Here is a 24,992-nt window from a genome sequence, read left to right as displayed (position 1 = left end):
ATGTTATGGGTACACCCTGTGGGTGGGACCTGGCTGAATGGGGTGTGTGACCAAGATGCACCTCTTGTTGTGGATGTCTAGTTTCTGGTATGTGACACAAAGACTGAAACAACCCTGCATCAAACTGGCATGAATGCAGTGTGTAGTGCTGAATGGCTGGGTACTTGTCCCAATCCACATTCCTTGTTGTGAGTGTCTGAGAGGGAGGAGAATGGCCTGAATGCACTGTGCGCCTGATTGGCTGACTGCCTGCTGAATGCCCTTCTGAATGATTGGCTGCTGAGCTAGGCCCAGCAGTGTGAATGAGAGACAGAACAGTATATCTGGGGACCTTTCACTACTGGACATTTTTCAGAAGCTCTAGGTGAAACTAGAATCATAACTGACATTGAAACTGAAGCTTAACCTTGAAGCCCTGCTGGAAGAGAAGAATTGCTGTTGCTCTACTTCATCGGTCTAAAAGCTGTTGTGTCTCCAAGAACTGATCCGAGAGAGACAGAAAAAGGCCACACACAATAAAGACTGCGCCACACTTGATCCTTGTTTTTGTTTGGTTTTAGTGTTTGTAAGTTGTGACATAGCATAATCCAAAGAAGAAGTGCCCATTTGATAGCACATGTTTCAACACAAAAAGTTCCTTTTTCAAATATGGGTGAATAGGGTCTGTGCATAAACAATATACATTGAGTCAACATGTGAATGAAATATTAAAAGAGAAGAATAAGTAATGTTGAAATTAGATTAGAGTCCCAAAGAACATATTGGCCATAGATATGTTACAGTTTGAAACAATTTGAAACACAGACATTGAGGAGGGGTGAAGGGGATGGGCAGTTTCAGGGTATAAAGAGAAAAAAAGAGAAAGAAACGATAAAGAAAACATGAGTAACACAAGAATAAGTAGTAATTACAGGCACATCAAATATATATATACACCCCAGGTATTTAGTTCGAGAGTAATGAGTATAGTTTCATTCCGCTCTTACCTATGATCCAAATGAGGGTTCAAGTCTGGTGTGCCAAAGAGTCATGGGTTAAATCCCCCTGAAGAGTAAGTTTAAAAATGGTATTGGTCATGGGTATGATGTGTTACGTACTCCATGTTTGTCTACATAATTCCAGAGACGAATAATCGTTTAAGGATATGTTAAATAGGCTGGGCGTGTCCTGGTATGTTCCTGTGCAATGGTAATCATTTTAAAATTATATTTGCAGACATAAACTGAAAAAAAAAAAAAAAAAAAAATATATATATATATATATATATATATGTATATATAATAATATAGTTGAGCTGACTGTTCCTTATTGTTTAAATATATCAAGGTAGTATCGACCCAAATAGTGGTGCGAGCAGTAATGTCGTATTGAACAATTTAGTAATATACATGGCTTCGATTCGCTCTGTGTAAATAAACCGATCCCCCTTTGTATTGTTAATGTGCTCCCGTACAGTGATGTTGGCTTCACATTGCACTGCACGTTTTTAGTATCCGCGAGCACGCGGGACCATGAGCTACACATTTAGCATAAAGTGGGCCATTCAATCGGGTGGTCCAGATCAGTAGGGCTTACCTCAAAAGTGCTTCTCGTACCTTCCAAGTATTGGTGATCCTCTGTGGACGCAAAGGTTCTTTGTGCCTTGCGTTACCAAGGTAACATAAGTCCTTTCTTAGTGTCTAGTGCTCTAATGTTCACGTGGCGCCATATTTTGGGCTCAATATACATACTTACCATTACACGAGACATATAGGAACCCAAACCATTCCTGTCATTACGTTTTGTGTTTTGTGAGTGAATTTATTGTGTGTGGCCTTTTTCTGTCTTGCTTGTACTAAGAGGTTGGGGTTCCATTTTGCCTCTTTTTGCTACACACATTTGCGACACTTCTGCATGAATCCTAACATAAATCAGGCGCATGTTGGAAACGTTTTCTCAAATCTGATCCGAGAGAGGACCTGGCTAGGAGACCGCTCTCCGAGCTACGAGAGATCACCGTGCACCAGCTGAACTTTGCCAAAGCTCCCTGGTAGACAGACCTACGAAAGGCTGCCGACCTGAGACGGGGACTGCCGCGGAATCACAAAGAGAAGCACCCGGACACTGTTGTCTATCACCGTTGCCGACCGCCATGGCCGACCGGAGCCACCATGCTCCCTTTGCCTAAGTAACATTTGATCCAAGGACGCACAAAGTATACCCGGGGCTGTTAAAGGTCCCGATTTACCTCCTATGCAGAAGGATAAGTTCTCCAAAGCCTTAATTCCCAGCTGAACGCCACACTTTTTTGTGTGATCGTTCACACCCGTGGAAAGAACAGCCGCGCCCTCTGAGACTTGCTTTGTGTTACCAAAGCATGACAGAAAGATCTAGTAAAGGTTGTGTCGAGGCACCCAGTGCCTGGGAAGGACTATTGTCCCTTAGAATGTGCAAATGCTGACTGATAATAATAATAAGACGGAAATATAACAGTGCAGGCTGTGTGAAATAATGCTTCCTGATGACGCCCTCACACTGCAGTACATTTCATTTCACTCTGGATACAGGTTTAAAATCCCAATGAGTTTTTTTTTAGATTCACATATTTGTCCAGGCTGCTGCTGTAATTTTGCATTCAGGATGAAGATTAGAGTTATAATCATATTCTTTTGCTGTCACGTTTGTATGACAACATGTCAGGTTCGACTCTTAAGTTATTTACATACCTTTACAGCATTGCAATAAAATTGATTATTATTTTTCAACCCCAAAATGTAACCAGTAATTATATGAATTAAAGGTGGGAAGCTATTTGATCAAATGCTGCTTGCATGGCACACTGGGCCTAAACCCGGGTTTCACCACTTAGACAAAGTGTGTGATCCTGGGCAAATGTTTAGTTATCTGCCAAAATTGGGAGACCCTGGAAGTGGGCCAGTTTGCAATTTTTTTCAATATAAAACCAGCTCTCCTTGTTGGCTAGAATGTAGAGTTGCTACAAGTGCAATAAGTGACCATGTATGCATTGCACAGCAGAACGTGGTTTGCCTCTTAGTTTACACATGGAAACTTCTTTTAATTTCAATCCCTGGGATGCACGTATGTGGTGGTGCGTCCCACACTGTGTGACAATCACCAGTGGCAGGGACAGTGTTGCCCAGCAGGGGCGCTGTCAGGGTGGGGGTGGGGGGCTGCAGGCAGAGACCAGCATCCGCTGCAGAAGGAACCACGCCGCAGCCAGGAAGGAGGCGCATGCGCACAGTCAAGAGAGTTTCTCGCCAGTGGCGACTGAGCATGCGTACAGAGGCGAGGAGCATGCGCAGTACCAGGTACTCAGCTTCTGAAATCGTAGTATCCGGTGTTCATCTTCTGAGCGTGCGCAGTACCTAGTATTCGGCTCCTGAGCATGCGCATTACCCCCGTTCGGCTTCTGAGAATGCGTATTACCTGGTATACTGCTTCTGAGCATGCGCAGTACCTGGTATTTATATTCTGAGCATGCGCATTACATGGTATTCAGCTTCTGAGCATGCGCAGTAGCTAGTATTCGGCTTCTGGGCATGCGCCGTGGAGAGACGCGGCGCACCGCATGTCCCGCCCGTTGCCTGTGGGGCGGAGGCCCGGGTTCGGAGGTGAGAGGTTGAATATTCCCCGTGTTAGCGTTTATTCTTAGTTTTAGGCTAATATATCCGCTTCGCGTTCACCTAGTTTTAGGACAGAGCGTGTCTGACCCACATAACTCTTCCTCATATGTTCACACTCCTGCTCCCCTGTTGGTCGCTTCCCCCCCCCCCCCCCTTGGTTGCTTCATCTCCACTGGTTGCTCCACGCCCCCACTTAGCTGCCCCCTCCCCTTGGCTGCCCCTCCCCCCCCTGCCCCCCGCCACTCCTGCTCTCCCCTGGCCACTCCAGCTCCTTCCTGGCCTCTCCCCTTGGCCGCTCCTGGCCACTCCCCTTTGTCCGCTCCTGGTATCTCCCCTTGGCCTTGGCCGCTCCTGGCCTCTCCTCTTGGCCGCTCCTGCTCCCCCACTGGCCACTCCAGCACCCACCTGGCAACTCTTGGCCGCTCTCCTGCTCTCCCCTGGCCACTCCAGCTCCTACCTGGCCGCTCCTGCTCTCTCCCCTTGGCCGCTCCTGCTCCCCCACTGGCCACTCCAGCACCCACCTGGCAACTCTTGGCCGCTCTCCTGCTCTCCCCTGGCCGCTCCTGCTCGCAGTATCCTGACTCTGGGCACTCATCCGATGCCACTTGCTAGCTGCCCATAGGTGGCATCTCTTGGGTCGATGAAGAACCCTCACATTTCAAGGGCCTGGAACCCCTTTATTGCGCTCATAGGTGGGTGCAGCTTATGTATCATTTACCAGCGTAAACTGCTCGATTCTCTTGGTATTATTGATAAATATTCCCAGCTACATATATTCATCTACTACTTGGGTGTGTTCTTTCCCAATTCTCCACCTAAACTAGCAGGGGCCTATCTTTTATTGTGGAGCAGCATATGTATTTATATGTATTTCCCATTTATTGGCAGCACTATAAGTAGACCCCATATTCTGTAGGCGGATCTGGGTCTAGTCCATTAGGACTAAATCCGCTGCATCACCCGGCAGCGTATGGAGAGCCATCCCAGCTGTGGCAGAAACGATGTGTAGCCTCCAGTCCATCAGGTAAATATTAAATAACAGGAAGGCTAAAACACCCCCCCTGTTTCACCCCTGAGTCCATCTCAAGATTCCCAGTCCACATTCCCTCTAAATCCTAACGCACCCTCATTTTTATTATAGTAGCAGATCCCTTAATTATTTGCTACCATTTTAGCTCATAGGTGCTCTCTGTCGAATGCGGACCTAAATCCTCTGAACGCACAGAGTGGATTTTGTTCTCATAATCTAGTTCTGTTTGTTAAAAACCTGAAAATCATAATGTTAGTTTATTTGGATAAAACCGTGTTTAATCGAACCTGACGCTGGAGCAAAACGTGTTCTCTTTCCTCCTCCTGATTTAATTTGGCAAGCAAAATAGATGCAGTAATCTCGCTGGTAATGTCCAAAAGCGCGCTGAGATGGTAGTTTACAGATGTCTGCCGGTCTCCCATGTCTTTTGTAGGGGCTTGTATACTCTCTCTCTATAAAATTGTGCATTGCGTGGTTCATCCACTCTCCCTTTTCATGTATAGGGAATTGATATCATCTCTCAGATGGTAGTGTGTAGGATTCAGACGCTCTCCTTTTTCACATATATGGACTTGTATACTCTCTTGCTATCAGATGGTACGTTGCAGGGTTCAGCCGCTCTCGCTTTTCATGTAGAGTTATGCTATGTTTATACCGTGCACCACTAACACCCAGGGGCAGTCTCCAGGCGCTCTCGTGGCTCTGCAAGGGGGGCAGGTTAGGTTAGTGGGGATAGGGTGAGAGTATAGGTTCAGAACCAGGAGGAACTGGCGTCTGCGAATGTTGGTTAGCATGTGGGTGTTCATGCGAGAGACCTTGTGCATTGTAACCATATGGGTATGATTCAGTGCCTCAGGTGTGTGGTAGTGTTTTGTGTTGGTGTTAGTGTGTTGTGTGAATTGTGGTGGGTTTGGTAGTGTTCACTGGTTCAATTGGATCCAGAGTCACGGGTGGCTTTAGCTCTAAGATCATCTGGCATCTTGGTGTGTAATTGCATTGATGGTTTTATGGACTACTAGCTGGGGTACCTGGCATTGCCCGTGTCCTGATTAAGTGGTGTCTCGTGCCCTGGAGGATGTTGCTCTTGTCAGCAAGTTGTGCTGCTGTTTGTAGTTTTTTCAGAAGCTCTTGCTATTGATTTTCACTTTGCATCAGATGGAGCTTGTCCAAGTGATGATCCTTTTTTGTGCGGCATGTTTTCGTCTTGAGCACATTTGAGAAAATATCCAAGAAAGATTGATTGATTGTGCTCTCTTCTCCTGAATGAACTTAAGTAAACTGTAACCTTGCCATTTCCCATATTTGGAGGGGCGTGATAAAATATCTATATTTTTTTAATTCCCTTTAAAAATGCTTTAATAAACACTTTCAAACTGTATACAGCAGTAATACTTTTCAAAGGAATAACCAACACATGGAACATTTTGCTTCAGACACTTTTGGAAATGTTGCCTCCTTCTAGTGCCTACTGTAGTAAATCGGGGTGAGCATCAGTAAATGAGGTTGTCTACGGAGTGAATTTATTGCATCCAAACAGACTACAATCTTGCCCCAGACAAATGAGGAATCCATGCAAAATTTGGTAGCAGTGGGTTCAATGGTGGGGATTTGTACAGCTGGAAAAACATACACACATACACGCATACATACATTCAGCTTTATATATAACGATGTGGGTGGTTCATGCTAGGTGTGCTTCAGCATCTAGAGATGCTGGGTGTGAACATAGTATTGATTGTTGGAGGAGCAGGAAGGGGAGGATGGGTTAGTAAGTCGGTCGGTTTGTTGGATCTTTTGGCATGTAGGGACTTGCATACTCTCTCGCTATCAGATGATACATTGCATGGTTCAGCCGCTCTCCGTTTTCATGTATAGGGACTTGTTTACTGTCTCGCTATCAGATGGTAGTTTGCAGGGTTCAGCTGCTCCTCCTTTTCATGTATAGGGACTTGTATACTCTCTCGCTATCAGATGGTACATTGCATGGTTCAGCTGCTCTCTTTTCTTGTATAGGGACTTGTCTACTCTCTGGCTATCAGGGCTGCTTTAATTTAATTTCTCACTTGCATACATATCGCAAGTCTTTCCTTGATGTTGCTCCTCCTCAGCACGAGCCGATTGGCTGTATGTGCCTCTTATGGCACTCTGACTCCCCTGATACCTCATTGAAAGTTAACTGTTTAGTCTGTGCTATTTAGAGATAATGGGAATTGCCCTTTACCGCTACACGGGTAATTCATTTAGCGGTGCAGCTTCTAACTGATGGCATCAACAACTCATAGGCTCTAGAGAGGGACCCAAACACTACTTATCTTTATTACTTGAAAAATGGCGTGTTAATATGGATCTGCTATATTTGTAAACAAATGATAGTATCACAGCACGCCGACACGTGTGGCGTCAGCAATAGACCATGGACCAATGGCAATGCATGTGGAATGTAAAGACTTGTAGAGTAGGATAGAGGAGGATAGATAAAAAGCGGTGCCTTACCCTGAAGAAGTGAGAGGAAGCACAGTGAGGGTGAGATGCCGGATCCAGAGGCAGAGTGGGGATTCCAGGAAGGCTTGTAGAGTTGGCAAGAGGAGGATAGATACAGTGGTGCCTTATTCTGAAGAAGGGATCAGAAGTGAGAGGAAGCACAGTGAGGGTGAGGTGCCAGAAGGGTAGTCCAGAGGCAGAGTGGGGATTCCAGGAAGGCTAGTAGAGTTGGCTAGAGGAGGCTAGATACGGTCATGCCTGACCCTGAATAAGGGAGCAGAAGTGAGAGGAAGCACAGTGAGAGTGAGGGGCCAGATAGATCCGGTGGTGCCTTACCCTGGATAGATTTGTGAATTTAGTATCTGGTATTACGTGGCAATCGCTGGAATATGATTGTCCGTTACCTTCTCTTCCCTTCTACTCTTCTTCCTCCTCTCTATCAATAGAAGGCATCTCTCCTTATTCAGACCTTTCTCTCATACTTCCTCCTCTAATTCTTTGGTGTTCCTCCACGCCTCCCATCACCTCTCTCTAAAAAAAACTGTAAGGTACTGGAAGTAAAACTCGGCCACAAGGGTGGTATATTGTACAAGAAAGGTTGGGGGGGAAACAAAAACCCTCAATCCCTAAATCTAGGAGGAGCTTCCCTGCCTCTAAATAACTAATGAAAACAGTCAGGATGTCTGTCCTGGTCACGTCCCAAAACCTTTCTCTGACCCTCACTCTATAAACTCACAAAATGGTGCAATGGTGATCTCACTCTAAAGAAAATGGTGTTCATCAAGCAAACATACATGTTCTCAGCAAGTCAGGCTCCAAAGGATTCCAAACACAATGTTCAAGAAATAATATTCCAATATTAGGGGGTTGCTCCTTTCCCATAGACTTCAACAGGGACACATGTATTTTTATAAAACACACAGTGATCTTCCAAACAATACATGTTCCTCAGTCTTAGGCTTTTAAAACTCTTTCTATTAGCTTTCTATTTTGGGTGCTAATCCCAGACTTGCAATACTTGAGGGGTCTTGGTGTCCTCTACTTCCAAGACCCAGTTATTTCATATATTTCCCTTCTTTCTCATGTAGGGCTCCAGCCCGGCATTTCTGTTGATCTTTGGGGTGGCAGACATTTTTATCCTTAGTCTCTCTTTTGGGTCTGTGTCCCAGACTCGCAATGCAACTTTGGGCTTGTTTGGTTTACTCTCCTGCCAAACGCAACATTCCTTTTTTTCAAAATTGCTTTCTTGCAGAGTCCCTAACTCTCTTATGTGCTCTACTACAATTGGGTGCAGGTTCCAGACTCGCAGTTGCTGTCCACAATAGCCTGATTCAATCTCCTGCCAAGTGTGTTTCTTTTATCTTGCGTTTACTTGTCATGCATTCATTTGCCATATATTCATTGATTTTCCGTATTTGTCTCAGCGTATTAGGCCAAAATGTTCTCTGACCCTTAGTCGGTCCTTTCTGTGCTTTTCTCAGCTTTCCCGGGCCTCCCCTTACTTCCCACCAGCCCGCTTACCTTCGTTCTTGTTACTCATCCTCTGGGATTCCGTCCTGAGGCTCTGGTAGCCCTTGGGCTTGTTCTCGCTTTGTTGGCGTTCTGTGTCCTTCTTGAGGTTGGTCCTTGTCTCGGCATTGCTGTAGACATGGTAAGACACCCTTGCGTCTATTCGGTAAGTGAGCTTCAAAGTATCCAGCTTCCAGGCTACATTCGTTCTCTCTCCTTCCCCGTCAGACTGTGTCTTGGCTCTGTGTCGGTCTTGCGCCTCTGTGCTGTGAAAACCCAGAGGGTGTGTCCCATCCTAAACCCTGAGGATCTCTTAGGTGGCCAGGGCACAGCCATCCCCTTTGAATCCAACCCTTGGGGTGGACCAGTGTGGGAGGATCACCTGACTGGGGGGGGGGATTCTTCGGAGAGTGGGGAGGAAACTCCCAATGGTGAGACATGGTATCCGCCCTTTCCATGTACCCCTATCCCATCCCAGTTCATGGGATATTTCAGTTCCCCCCCCCCCCTTTCCTACACAAACACTGAGCTGAAGAAGAGGAGGTCTGAGGTTGACAAAATTACATCCTATACCCTAGATTCGACATGTCCCGCTAACGAGATCAGGCAGAGTCAGGCACTTGATTACAGTTACACACACACACACAGCCGATACCTATGACCTCTCCCCACTCCTCAGTCGAACTCTTTAAAATCTACAAGGTGCTGGCCAATCCTGCTGCAGTCACTACCTCTCATGTCCCCTCCCAGGCCCTCTGCACAGCCCTGGCTTCTCATTTCATCTCTTAAACCCAGGACATCTTGTCCTCCCCTCCTCCTCCCTCTATTCTCTCCTCTACCTCCGGCCCTCTTCCTGCTCCCACATGTGATGCCAAGAACCTCAAGGTCATCTTTGACTCCACACTCTCCTTTTCTCCTCACATCTCTGACGTCTCTAAGACGTCAAACTACCAACTGCACCTCTTCAGAGGTATTCTTCATTTGCTCTCCTTCCGCCAGAAGCTCACTGTCTGTAGAGCTCTGGTTCTCTCTAGGCTGGACTACTGCAACATCCTCTTTCTAAATATGTCTGCTCTGTGCAACTCATCTAGAACAGGACTGCAAGACTTGTCCTTGGCCTCAAGCCAAGGGATCGTATTTCTCCAGCACTGAAATCTCTGCATTGGCTCCCAGTGGCTGCAAGGATTAAGTTCAAGACCCTCTGCATTGTTCACAAGGCCTACTGGGACCTGGGTCCAGAATACCTCCAAATCGCTCTTCGTAAATACCTTCCTACTCGAGCTCTTCGCTCCTCCACCTCCAACTCCCTCAGTGTCAGTCGCTTCCCAAGCAATGAGTTGGCGGCGAACCGCTTTCCTCGGCTGGGGCCTCCCTGCCACTCTGAAACTTGAGATCATCCCCGGTTCTGGAAGCACCTCAAGACCTTGCTCTTTGCTTCTGCCTTCTCTTTTCCTCTCTCCTGCTGATTTCCTTTTTGATACTGCACCTGCCATCTGGCTACCCTCTGATTTCGGGTCCAGGACCCCGCCCACCCAGTTGCACACCCACACTGCCTCCTGGCAACCCTTGCACTTGGGTCTGTACTGTAACCCTACAGTCCCCCTACCTGCACTTTGGGACACCTGCTGTCTGTACTTTTCTTTGCACCTGCCACCTGCTGGCTGCACTTCTTATTGTTTTGATCCCATGTTCAGTACTGCACCCTCCCCTTTCCCCTGACCCTTTTCCCCTTCCCCCATCCCCTGCCCTTGCACAATCTCAATGTCACTTGGCCTAGTAAGATTGTTGTCTCTGTCCTTCCTCTGTTCCCCCTTCCTTGCCTCGTTGCGCCTTGAAACACTTGTGTATAGGCGCGTTACAAATGCCATATCATTGTTAAAAGGATGAACACAGGGAGACACTTTGAGCAAGGCAGTGCACAGGAAGCAGCTGCTCTTCCAGAGAGATGGCTAACCAGGCGAAGCAGAGCAAGAGGCCAGAGAACCATGGGAGCTCAGCTGCAGGCAAAAACCCCTTACTGCCAGAAGGCAAGAATTCCAAAAAGGGTTATGTGAGACAATTGTATCTAGTGCCACAAGGCTAACAGCTGCCTTCCCGGGTGAATGGGAGAGTTGGGGAGGTACAAGCAGAACAAGAGCCACAACCTTGATTCCAGTTGAAAAGCCGTGAAAGTAGCAAGCCTCCTATCGCAACCGGTGAGTCGAGTGAGATGAAAGCCGGGTGTTTGTCGAGGAGTGCTTGCAACAATCGCTCAGAGAATTGAAGGTTAAACAGATGGAACTGAAACACAAGTGAAGATAAACCCAGCATGTGCAGAATTTTCGGATAACTATGCAGAGTAACATAGTTGTCCGGTGAGAGAAGAACTCATTCGATAGTCTTTCTGAAATGTTTTTCACACTTTGAAGTGTTTAAAGAAAGGAAGAAGTGTTTAATGGATAAGGCTTCCGTTCCTGAGCGAAGGGGAACCATAGTTAATGTTGAAAGGCTCACGCCCGACTGAGGGAAGCCCGAAAAACAGTTGAACTTAAAATAGGTTTAAACCTACAACTTTGCGTTTCTCATTCAACACAGCCCGGTTCTTATCAGTTCTCCCCTCGACTCACAGGCTGTGATGGACTGCTTGGCTTTCAGCTTTTCTGGAGTCAAGGCCGGAACCACAGTAGGAGGAGTTTCCCTTGCTGCTGCTTATCGGCGTCAACACGCTCCGTGTACCGTTGACATCTGTTGCAAGACAATTGTGCTATTGTTCGCAGTCTTAGGTTTTCTTTCACAGAGGTTCTGCGGGCCTGGGACAAAAAATGTCAAGGTGACCTCTTTCCTCGCCACCCTCGCTTGCCGCCGTCTTTCTCCTTCTCCTGAACTGCCGCATCTCGTTAGCAGTCTTGTTGTGCTGTCTGCCATGCTCGTAGTGTGCTCTCTTGCTCCACCTTTTTATCCCTGTGGGGAAAGGAAATGGCTGTCGGGTATGTGTGTTTATCGCCAGTAAATACCTGACTCTGCCTGACCCTTGGATTGGGACATGCCAGGTAAACAGTTTCATCATTACCCCGTTTTCTATCACAGTAACAAAAAGTATTCATATTGGAAAAAGAAGTTGTTAGAGGTTTTGAGTATTGGGAAAGGTTTGCAAAATGGCAGAGAATTACCGTTATGCAGAACAGAACATAGGGAATCGTGGGACCGGTAATATTCTGTCATAGGAGATTGGGGTTTCAAACGATGACAGTCAGAGGGACGGGATAGTCGGGGTTTGCTGGGTAAACTGAAATAGCGTGGTTCGTGACATGAACAAAGGGGATTGTGGGAATTGTTTTGTCCAATCAGGTTGGGAATGCGGAAAATGATAATTGGAGGGACGGGAAGAAGGAGGATGGGGAGTATTTGAATGGATACAGGTGAAACAATGATTTGGGGAGTTATGTACTTTTGAGTGTAACTGGGTTTGGGACCTTAGAGGATTGATTACGTACAGAGGGGATGTTGGCCCAGGGCAGGAGAGTCCTAACAGGAGGAAGGTAGGCAGATGCAATACAGCCCATGAAAGCCTCAGATATCTTGCCCTCCTCTCCTTCTCTGGCAAGATACAGTGCCTTCCTTTTGGGAATTCTTTTGAGCATAACCCCGGCCTCAGCTACCCTGGTGATCTTTTCCCACTCATCTGCCTTTCGGTCGGGATAAGAGGAGGTCTTCCCTTTCTTGGCCACCTGAATAAGGGACTATTGAGGTTTGCTAGGGATGCAACACCCTGGCCCCTTGAAGGTCTCCCCCTAGAGGAGAAGGAACAATATAGTCCGATGTCTCTCACAACCCCTTTCACTTCCTTGATGTTTTTCAATATGTTCTCTTTATTTAATGTTCACCTCCTCTTTAAACACCTCTCCCCAGCCCTCTGCATGACTATCTCCCATGGGCCGCTCTCTTCCTAGGCCCCTAAACCTCTCATACAGCCTTCCACATCATTCTTACCTGAGCCTGATATGCCTCTTCCTTCCTCCTCTCTTGTCCCCTGTGCCAGCACCTCCTTCTCTCCTCTCCAACTGTCTCCAAATGTGCTTCTTCCAATTCCCACACTACTTTTGTGCCTCCTCCCCTTTTATACACTGGCAGGGGCCGTGTTTGGGGCTTAACTCTGTATAAGGTTATAATAATAATAACAATAATAATTATTCTGTCGGTAATTTGATGAGATTGATTGGCTGGCTCATACCATTGTCTCGGGAGGATAGCTCGGGAGCAATGCGCTCACCTTGGACGCAAGACGACGCGGAACAGCACAAGTTCGATTCCCCAAGTCTGCGCTTAGAATCCTCTGGGTAGTAAGCGCGTTTTATAAATAACAAATTACATATATATATATATATATATTATTTCTGAGGCTTGTGAAATATGCATAGGCCGACGTCTAGTGGAAGCGGCAGAGTATTACAGTTGTTTTTGAAAAGGCACGTCGACAGGGTGTGCCAGTTATACTATCCCTAGTGTGACATCCACTGTACCCATGGTCCTTCAGGTGTCGAGGTCCCTCAGATTGTTTTTTTTCCACCATTGTCGGACGCTAAAACGCAGAGTTCCCTTTCGACTGGTGCCATTGATTAACAACGTAATTAGACTCCTTCTGTCCTTCATATTGCCGTTCCTCGAACATATTTAACAACGGTTTCAAGGACAAACGTCGTCGGAAGCAGAACTTGCCTCAATGACACTCCTATGGCCTTGGAAGCCCGATCTGGGCCTCGTCCAGACAGTAGGGAGAGTGGGGGTGGTCATATCTTAGGCTACTAAGAGAATGCATATTTCCCCTTTCCACCTCTATATTCGCCAAGCTGCTTTTCCAATCAATCATGGAAAATACACCTTTTACATTTTGTCCCAATTGCAACAATACATTTCCATGGAAGGACAAGCACCGGGTGTGCAACCTCTGTCTTCTGAGGGAACAGGACGAGGGCCACAGTCAAGCTTGTCGGCTTTTTAAATTGAAGGACCTAAAGGACTGAAAAACAAAACATTGGGCCCACCACGCTATGCAGGCCAAGTCCGCCATAGACGTGGAGGGTGCTTCCAGCGACGGCAGCATCGCTGTCTTTTCAGACCTTCGTTCCGATGTGCTAGCCCCCAACCCATCAGACAGGACAGCAGCGCTGTTACGGGGATGACACCCGGTGGCATTAGCACACACAAATCATCCCACACAAAGCACATAACCCAAGGCCAGGAGTTGATGATACCACCGTCTACACGACCGCACACGGCGTCGAGGGGAAGGTCACTAGCTCCCTGTCCTCTGGGCATTCTAGAACATGTTAATCTCACGACAGGCCCCAAAAGTCACGAGGTAAATCTGACTTGGACACCGTGTCCAATACAGCAGCTGAAGACCGAGCGTAGAAAGACGCGGGTCCGGCTCTCCCGTTCACCGAAATTCAACAATCTTCAATAACGCCGAAATCGGCAGAACACCCGCACACATCGAAAATGTCTCATCCGGTGCAAAAACATGTCCATGAAACACTTCTTAAAGGGAGAACTTTGAAAAAACACACTTCGAAGAGCCACCATTCCCATAGGGAGAAAGAGTGTGCATCACATGAAGAGAGAGTGCTTCCCTTGGGGAGGGTGCTCTGTCTGCAACTATGACACACAAAAGGCAGCCTGCTCCAGAATTAACTCCCACTCCTGTAAGTATCCCAAGTTCCTCTCAGTGGTCTGCTGAGGATATTGATAGTGATGAGACGCATGTCCTTTATGGATGATTTTTCTTTGAGAAAAATCCCCAAGCAATAGAAAGCTTACAAAACACGCCACCAACTAGTGGCGCCACATCTTCACAACCCCCAGCAAAAAGGGCACGGCCAGATACCCTTCACGTTAACCCTCAGCAAGACCCAGACCAATTTGATCTCTATGATCTCAATACAGACCCTGAGGAGCAAGAAACCTTAGGGGAAGTAGATCATTACTATGATGAAGATGGAGAAGATGTTTACGTCTTACCCTCTCCAGATCACGTAGACCCGCCGGTGGCAGACTCACCAGTAGGTAATCAACTACAATTTAAATACATGCTCTTAAAAGCAGCAGATCATTTCCAGATTCAAAATCAGGAAGCACAATTCAACAAGGATTTTCTCGAAGACATAATTGGTAACAAAAAGGCTGTCACCCAATTTGTACCCATTCTGCAATCAGTACAGAGAAGAATACAATCCTCTCTAGAAACCCCTAATCACACGCAAGCAGTAAACCCTCGCATTGAGGAAATGTTCTGCCCAGCGCCCACATTCACCCTTTACGTCAGGAGTCACCAGACTCGCTAGTAGTCACCACCTCAAGGAAAAGGGGGGAAACACCTCTAGCCTCATCAGAAGCACCCCACGATAAAGAGAGCAAGAAGATGTACACTCTTGGAAGAAAAGTGGCCACCTCAGTGGCATATCACACACACATGAATTGCCGACAACACCACTTTGCTGGCAATTTACAACTGCCACAAGTGGGAGGAGATTGCAACTTTCATGGCCTTAGCCCCAGAGCCTCTAAAGTCCCAACAGTCCCTCATGGTAGCGGAAGGGAAGGCGGTGTCTAATTGCATCTTAGAAAAGAACTTAGATGCAGCAGATAATGCTGGTAGAATCATTGCAGAAGGTTTACTAATAAAGCGCCATGCATGGCTATGCCAGTCAGGTTTTAAATTAGAGACTCGGGCAACACTCCTCAATATGCTGATGGAACTTAATGTCCTGTCCGGCAAGGCAGTTGAGGATGCGTTAAGAGTGCTAAGGAAGAGTATGACACTCTTAAGTCTTTAGACTAGCTCACTAACAAACCATCAGTCCAAAGAGACGGACATAATTTTCGTCGCTTCAAGGGAGAAAATTTGCAGAGGTTTTACGGATACAGCCAAAACCAGGGGACATCCTGGGGTTCCAATCGAGGACAAACCCCTCAAGGCTTCCAAAGGGACCAGTGAAGAAGATCTTGCGGCCGGGGAAGATACTCATCTTCCAGAGGTGGAGCAACTCCTCTAAAGCAATGACCACCCACTTCAGGTTCCTTCCCATGCCTCTCCAGTTGGAGGGCATATAACACACTTCACCCATGCATGGGAGGAAATCACCTCAGACAAGTGGGTGCTTTCAACCGTGGCGGGCGGTTATTGCATAGAGTTATTGCAGCGACCCTCCAACCATCCCCCTGCTGTGTGAGTGACAGCTAGGCTGTGCATGAATGAGAGAAACCTGCTTAAAAGGTGAGGCTTCTTGGACTGAAGTCAGTCGACCACTTGGAAGAACACCCCGACGAAGAAACCGTGAGCGAAGCTTGCTGCATCCTCCAGGACCATCTGGTGAAGCCCTGCTGCTGTGCTTCGACCTTCGGTGGCGGCAGCTGCTGACTGATTTGCACATGGCTGGTCCCCTTTTGCAATGGCGCAGACGGGCTACAAAACGGTAGTGTGGAAGGTTGCCCAGAGCAATTGCCAGTAGTTTAGATTCATTTGAAACCTTCACTTTTGTGGTCTGCTGCTGTGCTTCAACTCCTTATTCTAATCCACTAGAGAAGCTCTGGAGACGAGACTTCTACCCTTGGGTTAGTGGGGCCAACTAACCACACGAGGAATCTTGCTGGAAGACCTTCTCTGACTGGCTGTACTTCTTTGCTGCTGCAGGAACTGGGTGCCAGGGGTCAAGAAATCTGTAGTCGAGTGCAATGTATGTAAGCCAGCCAGACGCACCAGGAAGCTCCTCGGGACCCTTCCGAAGCAGGACGACCAGAGCTCGAGTCCCCTCACCAGAGTGCAGGGCTCAATGAGTGAAGGAAGCCCAACCGTTGTCCAAGATCTGCGGTGGTGTCATTTACCAAGCGCTGAAACTGCGAAGTGCAGCTGAGCCAAAAAGAGCCTGTAGCTGGTGCCGACCATCGAATTGCTAGCACAGGAGTGCTCAGAGGTCCTCCCCCTTGTCCCAACGACTGAGGCCCAGGAACACAGGATCTGCATCGCTGCAACCAGACAGAAGCCAGCTGGACCCTCTTCTTCTAACCAAAGGTACTGTTCTGACTTTGGGGTACTTACCTCATTGTCTGTAGCTTGTTCTTCTCAGTTGAGACTTGCAGAAGCTGGTTTTGTGGGGTTGATCGTAGCTCTTCCTTTCACAACTGTAATAGCTTGTAACACTACAGTGATTATTCTTCAACAAACTCTCTAACATTGTGCAAGACTTTTCACTATTTAAGAAGTCCCTCTGCTCCTTAGACTCTGTTCCAATTGACTTTGGCTCTCCTGGCTCCCTGCAAACTCTTCTGTTCCATTGACTTTGATTCTTACTGTCCCTCATAGGTGATGCATTGGTTTTACACTAATATTGCTGGGTAAGGTTTTTATCTAGACTTCATTGGAAGATTTTAAAGTGCTCACATTCTTCGAGAACCTGTCTAACCCTTTTCCTTCTTTTAAACCAGCCTCCGAATCTACCAAGTGCACAAGTGATGTATAAATGCCAGTACTGTCCTAGTCAGTCACCTCAGGGTGTAGGAAGTGTGGACTCATCTCTAAAGAGCATCTACTTGCTGTGTATTGATTCTGGAGAAGTATTTTGAAGTGTATTTTTATTATTGCTTCTTGCCCTTTTTAAAGAATGTTTATTTAAAAAATAACTTAAAGGTTTTTTTTTTTTAGTTTAAATTTTTTTTTTTTTTACTTGAATTTACTCAGGCAAAACCTGAATTTTATCAAGGTTACCATCTAACTCAGTCTCTTCACTTCTTGCCAGTTTGCCGTATGGTACTTTTTCAGAGCACATCCGGATCTTGTCTCTTCACCATGATTAGTTTTTTTTAATCTCAATTTATCTAGACAGTATCTGTTGTTGTTATCTGTCTGATCTGCTGGAATGCTAGTTCTATTAGTTTGACCATAGCAACCGTCCATCTAGTCTAAAATTATTTTAACTACAAACCTTGAGTTGAAGTGTTACTTGGATACTTGTATTGGTGGATTTCAATGCTACAGCTCTACAGCTCACATGTACTTCTCTTGAGATAAGTCTGGCAGCTCAGTCACATTACCAACTTGTGTAGTACAGGCCTATACCAATAGGTGGGTTACCGAATACCAAGAGGGCAAGGGTTGTGTAGTCTCCCACAGGGTTACTACATCAATACCTACCCCAGTCAAATTCTTACTAAATTGTTTGTCCAGAATCTTTGTAAATACACAGTCATAACGAAGCTGATCAATGAGATCCTCTCACTTGCCCAACAATTCACACATCACCCCCACTCACATCCAGCTCCGCGTAACCCCCTACCCAAACATTCACACATCACCCCGGCTCTCACCGAGCCCCACTGGCTCCCCGTAACCCAGAGAATTGCCTTCAAAGGGCTCTGCATTGTATTCAAAGCCATCCACATCAAAGCACCAACCCATGACCCAAACAAACACCAGACAAGCCAGCCAAACTTTTTACGCGTTCCATTCTGCAAGTCACATGCACACAAAAACAAGCATTTACCTGGGCACCCAGGGCCTGGAACACCCTACCTCTCCACATACGCACTGCATCATCCATCACCACTTTCAGAAAGAGCCTCAAAACAGCCATAACCCTGCCCTCCTCCACTACTATCACGTGTCTATCCTAACTTTCCACTCCTTTCCTGAAAACATTTTAGAACTTCTTTTTTCAACTGCTTCCTTTTCCCATGTTGAACCATGTACGACACTCCAAGACCCTCTGGGAAGTGCCAGCACTAAACGAAACCTTAAATAAAATGAATGTGAGACAGGCTTTTTTTTTTAATAAAATGTCTTTCTTGGTTTTACAACAAAGTGTAACAAATAAAAGGAATCATTGTTTCGTCAATGCAGTATGCATAATTCGAGAACAACATAACATAACGTTCCAAACCCACCCTCCCTCCGGGACCTCAGTTAAATCCTCAGTCTTCTATTGGACCTCATGCTTGGCCGGGACTGTCTGAACAGTCTGAGGCACTGTCCAGCACTGCTGGGTGGAGCAGTGGCACCGTTCACGCCACCCACCGGAGTAGTTCTTCACTGGAATCCAGTCTGTACCTTAATTGCAGTTTCCCAGGCCGCGGTCTCGGCGGCTATCCATCTCTTAAGGTCGCCCCACCAGACGGCCGCACTTAGGCCTCCGGCGCTTTTCCATCCCTTGGCTATGCATCTTTTCCCTGTTATATATCAAATCTATGAGTTTATTTAGGGGCTTATTCTCACGCCTTCTCTTGTATCTTCCCAAAATGCAAGCTGCTGGCTCGTGAATTTCCACTTCAATCTCCGCGTTCGCCACCCTTTCTTTCACCTGGGCCCAGAACCTCTGGACCGCTGGACAGCCCCAGAACATATGGGTCATTCCCGCCCTCAGTTTGTTGCATTTGAGGCATGTCTGGGTTGTAGCTCCTTTGAACCTCAATATGGCGTCGGGTGTAAGGTAGGCCCTGTTGGTAATGTACAGCTGGATGAGTTGAAGACGGGCATTTCTAGAGATTTTTTTGTGGTAATGGGTTATTTTCTCCCATGCTTTGTCTTCGAATTCAAGGCCCAATTCCCTTTCCCACCTCTTTGCATTTCAGTTTAATTCTTGGTCGTGCCCAGCAGCAGGGCTTCATACAGTCTGGAGGTCTCGTGGCCTCCCTCAGCAGTGTCCAGCATTGATTCGATGATTGTTCTTTATGATTTGGTCGGTGGCCTCCGGCCATCTGTTCTTCATGGCCTGTGTTACTGCTCTGTGGAGCAAAAACTGACCTGTGGCCGGCCTGTGGACTCGCTGAGGTCAGTGAATGTCATGAGCTCCTGTTCGTGAATGAGGTCCCCTAATGCTGCCATCCCATAGGGTTCCCACCGGGTGCGTGTTTCAATGTGTCCCCATGGGAGCTTAGCCATGACTGCCGCAATGGGGATCTGAGGGGAATATGGGTTTGCCGCCCCCACTGTTTTGCATGCCCGCTTCCAGAGCTGAAAGTTTGACCAGGTATGGATAATGCCTCAGAGCCCCCTTCTCAACCCATAGTAAGTCTCGGGAGTAACAGTCGAGGCAGGGCTGGTTGGAGGAGTCGGGTGTCTGTGGTGGTTTCATCTGGATGGACCAGAATTGACTAAAGTTAAATGGTGATAAAACGGAGGTACTGTTGGTAGGCTGCCCCCCGAACCCTCCCTGTGGACCCCTGCTTTCTGGCCCGCTGCCTTGGGCCCGTTACCCAAACCAGTTAGCAAAGTCAAGAATTTAGGAGTTATCCTCTCCGCTTCTTTGTCAATGTCTATCCAGGTTGCGGCCGTGTGCCAGTCCACCCACCACCAGATCAGAATCCTTAAGAGGGTTATGCCCCTGATCCCGGTAGCCCTCCGCCCCCCTGTCGTAGCCGCGTTAGTCCTCACACGACTGGACTATTGCAATTCGCTCTATCTGTCTCAACCTATCGGCCTCATCCATCGCCTTCAGCATATGCAGAACCTGGCTGCTAGGCTGGCTACTGGCTCACCTTATGGTGCCCATATTACACCAGTGCTTCGCCAACTGCACTGGCTCCCGGTGAACCAACGAATTCAGTTTAAATCTCTGTGTATTGTTCACCGGGCTATTCACGGTCAGGGTGCTGAATCTTTGCAGCTTAAATTCACCCGATATTGTCCGGACCGGAACCTCCGCTCTGCTACTTCTAACCTGCTCACTGTCCCCAGGTTTAACCGGGCACGGCTCGGTGGTAGAGCCTACTCTGTCGCCGCGACCATACTTTGGAACAGTCTCCCTGAACCTCTCAGGGCCACTGCTAACCATCTCGGATTCAGAAGAGCGTTGAAAACCAATCTGTTCTAAGCCTGACCACCCCTCTGGCCTTCTCCGACTGGGTAGCTTCCCTTCCAGCGCAATGATGCCCTTGGGCGAACGCGCGCTTTACAAATGCTAATAACATAACATCTGCCATCCATTGCGTCACATGCCTTAGTTGGCTAGCCAGGTAGTATAGCTCGAAATTAGGGACCTTCAATCCCCGCCCTTCTCGTAGGGTCTATGGAGTATGTCCAGCGCCACCCTGTGCCTACCTCCCTGCCAAAGGAATCCCCTACAGAGTTTGTCTCTAAAAAAGGAGGGGGGATATTAAAGGGGACGTTGGTAAAGCAATGTAATAAACGGGGGAGTGCCACCATTTTGAGGAGACCCGCCCGCCCAGCCACCGAGAGAGGGAGCTTATCCCAAAAATCCATGGACTTCGCAAGGGTGTCCTTAGCCCTGACCGTGTTAAGAATGCGTTTGGTGCTCGGGTTACGGTGCATGGCAACACCCACGTATCTGAAAGATGTCACCTGCCATTGAAGGTCTAGAGGGGGCAGGGTTCCATGCTCCTCGCTATATAATGCGGCTAAGGGGTAGACACAAGGCTTGTCTTTGATGATCTGAATGCCCGTGTATTTATGGAAACAATCTAAAGTTTCTAAGATGTAGGGCAGGAGGTGCTCTGGATTATGCAGGTACATCAGCATGTCATCTGCGTACATGGAGACGAGGTGTGTCTCTCCGTCTAGTTCAATGCCTCCGTTTCCGTACTCCTGTCGGAGATATGCAGTTACAGGCTCGGCTGCAATAATATATAGCATGGGGGATAGTGGGCATCCCTGCCATGTGCCTCTATAGATGGGCCATTTATCAGAATGTCTTATTGGTACGCACTCTGGCAGTGGGATTGGTGTAGACCAATTGGGTCCATTTAAGGAAGGCGGGTCCGATCCCCATCCTAACCATGGTGGCATATAACCATTTCCATCTCACTGAATCAAAGGCCTTGGTGGCGTCTAGTGACGCCACAGCATATTTCTGAGACCCTTGCTCGGTGCTGTATATGATGTGGTGTAACCTGCGCAAATTCTCGGTAATTGAGCGCCCTGGCACGTAGCCAGTTTGGTCCTGGTGAATCAGCAGGGGAATCACTCTGTGTAATCCGTCTGCAAGGAGTGCTGTCAGTATTTTGCTATCTACATTCAGCATAGATAGTGGTCTGTATGACCCACAGAACGTCCCACCTTTCCCAGGCTTCAGCAAGGGAATTATTCTGGCTTCTCTCATGGAGTCTAGGAGGATACCGCGTTCGTAGGCCTAGTTATATACTTGTGCTAGCAGTGGGGCTAGGGTCTCTTCATATGATTTGTAAAATTCCCCAGGTAGGCCATCCGTGCCTGGCGCTTTCCCAGGTGGTAAGGATCTAATTATTGCCTTTACTTCGTCAGGGGTGATTGGGTCGTCAGGGCTTCGGCCATCTGTGAATCTATTTTGGGTAGCTCTATGCTATCCAGGGCATCTTCAATCTCGGTATCTGTGGGGGGCGTGGTCTTGGAGTAGAGGTCACGATAGAACTTGAGACGACCGAGTTAATCAATGGCTGAGTGTGCGCAGTGGTGCCATCCGGTCTGTGTATGTGGCAGATTGGAGTCCTAGGGGTTTCCCTCTTGTAAACCAGGCTAAGAGTTTACCAGGTTTATCTCCCAGAGCGTGTGTTGTTTCAGTGTGATTAGCATAACTTAATTTCCCCAAAGTTTCCCAGTGTGACAGACAGGCTTGTCGCAATTTGTTTATCTTCTGTAGATGTTCTGGAGTCGAGTCTGCCCTGCTTCCAACTCCCCCAGCTCTTTTTCTATGCCTACCAGGGCATTTGTGATGGACCTCTGGGCACCCCCCACCGCCGCTATCATCCCCCCCCTCATTACTACCTTATATGCCTCCCACGTGGTGCTGATACATTCTACGCTGTCCAGGTTGTTTTGCCAGTATTCGTCAGTGCTGTCTTTTATGTGTTCGCGGAAGGCTGCATTGAGCAGGGCCTCAGCCCTAAGTCTCCACGTGGGAACTGGGGGTCTGGGCGGGTACACTTCCCAGGTGGCCAACATGGGGGAGTGGTCAGACAGTACCCTTGGCAAATAATATGCGTCGCAGAACGTGGCTTGCTGCCCTTGACTGACCAGAATATAGTCTAGCCTAGTGTGGACGTTGTGTGGCAGGGAGAAGGAGTATTCTCTTCGCTCAGGGCCCTGTTCCCTCCACAGGTCACATAGTGATAGCTGGCTTATGAGTTTGGATAATATGTTGGCGGGAGGGATGGGCGGGAGTGCTTGGTGTCAGACCTGTCTTTAAGGGGATCTAGGGTGCAATTATGCCCCCCCCCCCCCCCAAATTATGATGCAGTTTACATGAGGGCCCAGGCGAGGATATAGGGAGTGGAAGAAAGCTGTGGCGTCATGATTAGGTGTGTAAGTGCTAACCAGGCATAGTTCCCTCCCTTCCATGGACCCCTGCACAAGTGCCATCCTGCCCTCGTCGTCGTCCGTCCTGATGCTCACTACCCTGAATGGGATAGTCGGGTCAATCCATATCAGGACCCCTCTTGCATAAGAGGAGTAGGAGGATGCGATCAGGGTCCCTCGCCATGTCTTGGATAGCGCCTGCAGTTTTTCCTCAGTTAGGTGTGTCGCCTGGAGCATAGCAATTCCAACCTTGCATCGTCGTAAATGTGCGTGTATCCGGCGTTGTTTCACAAAGCTGTTCATGCCTCTAACGTTCCACGTCATTACTTTTATTCTTTCAGCCATAGGCGTTGTGGTGCCCGTTGCTCTTCCTCGATCGAGCGCCTGTTAATGATGTGTCTATCTTGAAGTTTCCCTGAGGTCTCGATGTCTTTTGATCAAATTTCCCAACGTGGGCGTAACTCCCTGTTTCTCCCTCCCTTTTAACAAACTTCCCAAACGTAGAACTGGTCCAGCGAGGTGACCCTCATTATGACTGTCCCGTTTCCGCTCCTTAGGACCAGACATGGTCTTCGGGTGCCCTACGGGCGGGTAAACGTACCCTGAAAAAAGGAAACTCCTGGGAGTTGAGGGAGCTCTTGCTTCGGCGTTCCGTGTAGTAGAATAATATCAGCTGCTTATTAGGCTCGGTTTTCCTGCTGATACGCAGTTGTATTAAGAAAGGTTCTTGAAAGGCGGTTCAATGGGGTTTCCGTCTTTTGTCTTGGATGTCAGGTAGTTGCTGCCCATCCATCCAGTCCCGTGCCTGTGCAGGGGTGTCGAACAGGTGGGCCCTGTTGTTGTGTATCACCTTTAGCCTTGAGGGGTGTTAGGGAGAATTCTCTGTTTAGGCTGAATTTCCTAACCTAGTGGGTCCCCCAGCAGCGTTGCTGGATTTTTGAGGTTTATTTCTTTTCTCCTGCCAAGAGTGAGACTCTTTTACCCTCACTCTTGGACATGATTTGAGAGTGTTACTGTGACTTGCTATGTGCTTATGGGCTAGGGGGTATTTTTTCCCCATAGGCTATCATTGGTTTTTGAATGTGTGTTACACAGCACCCTCAGTGCAGTAACACAGGGGTGTCATAGAGACCCCCAAACATAGACTCCACACCCTGGGACTGACTACTGTCTCCCTGGGTCTGTAAAGTTGCCATTGACTTTACTAGTCTTAACTTAGGAACTTAACCAGTACAAACCATTTTACTGTGGAAGTACTGGTAGGGGCAATTAGATTGCCCCTGGGTCTGTTGTCGAGGGGGTACTGTCCCGTCCCCCCTCGCCGAGTTTCTGGCTGGTGGCAGTGGATACCACAGAAATATTCCACCGGAATATTTCCCAATGGGATTTCCCATTGATTTTAATGCACCACTTTTTGGTGCAATGTTAAAGATACCGCCGGTTTATTTATTTAATATAAATTCACCGGTTGGGATTTTTTGCCAGAACTCGCTGCCAAAATGGCGTCTAGGTTCACTTCAGTAACCCTGAACCCGAGTCGAGCCTTTGTTCCACTTTTGGCGGGCTTCTGCACAGAAGCCCTCCAAAGTGGTGCCATTCTGTCTGGGTACCACAGGGGGTGTGGGAGGGGGTTTAGGCACCCTGGAATGAGTTGCCTTGCCAACTCATGTCGCACTCTAGTGTGATTGGCCCAAGTGGTGAGCCACCCTGCTCACCACTTAGCATGTTTGAGTGACAGCTAGGCTGTATGAATGGGGATTTGCTGCATAAAAGCAGGGGTTTTGGGACTGGTTCTTCAGAAGTCGCCACAGGACCTAAGAAGCCGAAGAGGGAGAAGCCGAGACGACCCGCCAAGACGACACCACCGGTGAAGCCCTGCGGAACCGTCTCACCACTTTTTCCGACGACGAGGAGATATCCCTCCAGAGAGTCTCCTTCCCTTAACTGGTGGGGACAACCAGTTGCTGCCTTCTTTTCGCCGTCCCAAAGCATCTCGTGGCCGCCTTGCCTGTGCCAAGCACCCCGGCAACCGGGATACCACTTTTTACCTCAACCGCAAAAGAGGGGTAAACTCCTTTGTGACCGGAAAACT

The 24,992-nt window shown here is 47.9% G+C and overlaps 1 protein-coding gene across 1 annotated transcript in view; it reads left to right on the top strand.

Moving 5' to 3' along the window:
- The first annotated feature begins 3,525 nt into the window (after positions 1-3,525).
- The window catches only part of LOC138452934 (zinc finger protein 84-like), a 58,575-nt gene continuing 37,108 nt past the window's right edge, over positions 3,526-24,992 (top strand). Inside the window, exon 1 of the mRNA XM_069605296.1 lies at positions 3,526-3,611. The gene's annotated coding sequence lies outside the window, so the exon portion shown is untranslated. The remainder of the gene's footprint in view (positions 3,612-24,992) is intronic.

This window comes from Ambystoma mexicanum, chromosome 4p (genome assembly GCF_040938575.1).
Source record: "Ambystoma mexicanum isolate Mex_15411 chromosome 4p, UKY_AmexF1_1, whole genome shotgun sequence".
NCBI classification, from domain to species: Eukaryota; Metazoa; Chordata; class Amphibia; order Caudata; family Ambystomatidae; genus Ambystoma; species Ambystoma mexicanum.
The sequence above is the reverse complement of the archived record's forward strand: the minus strand, read 5'-3'. Positions and strand labels throughout refer to the sequence as shown.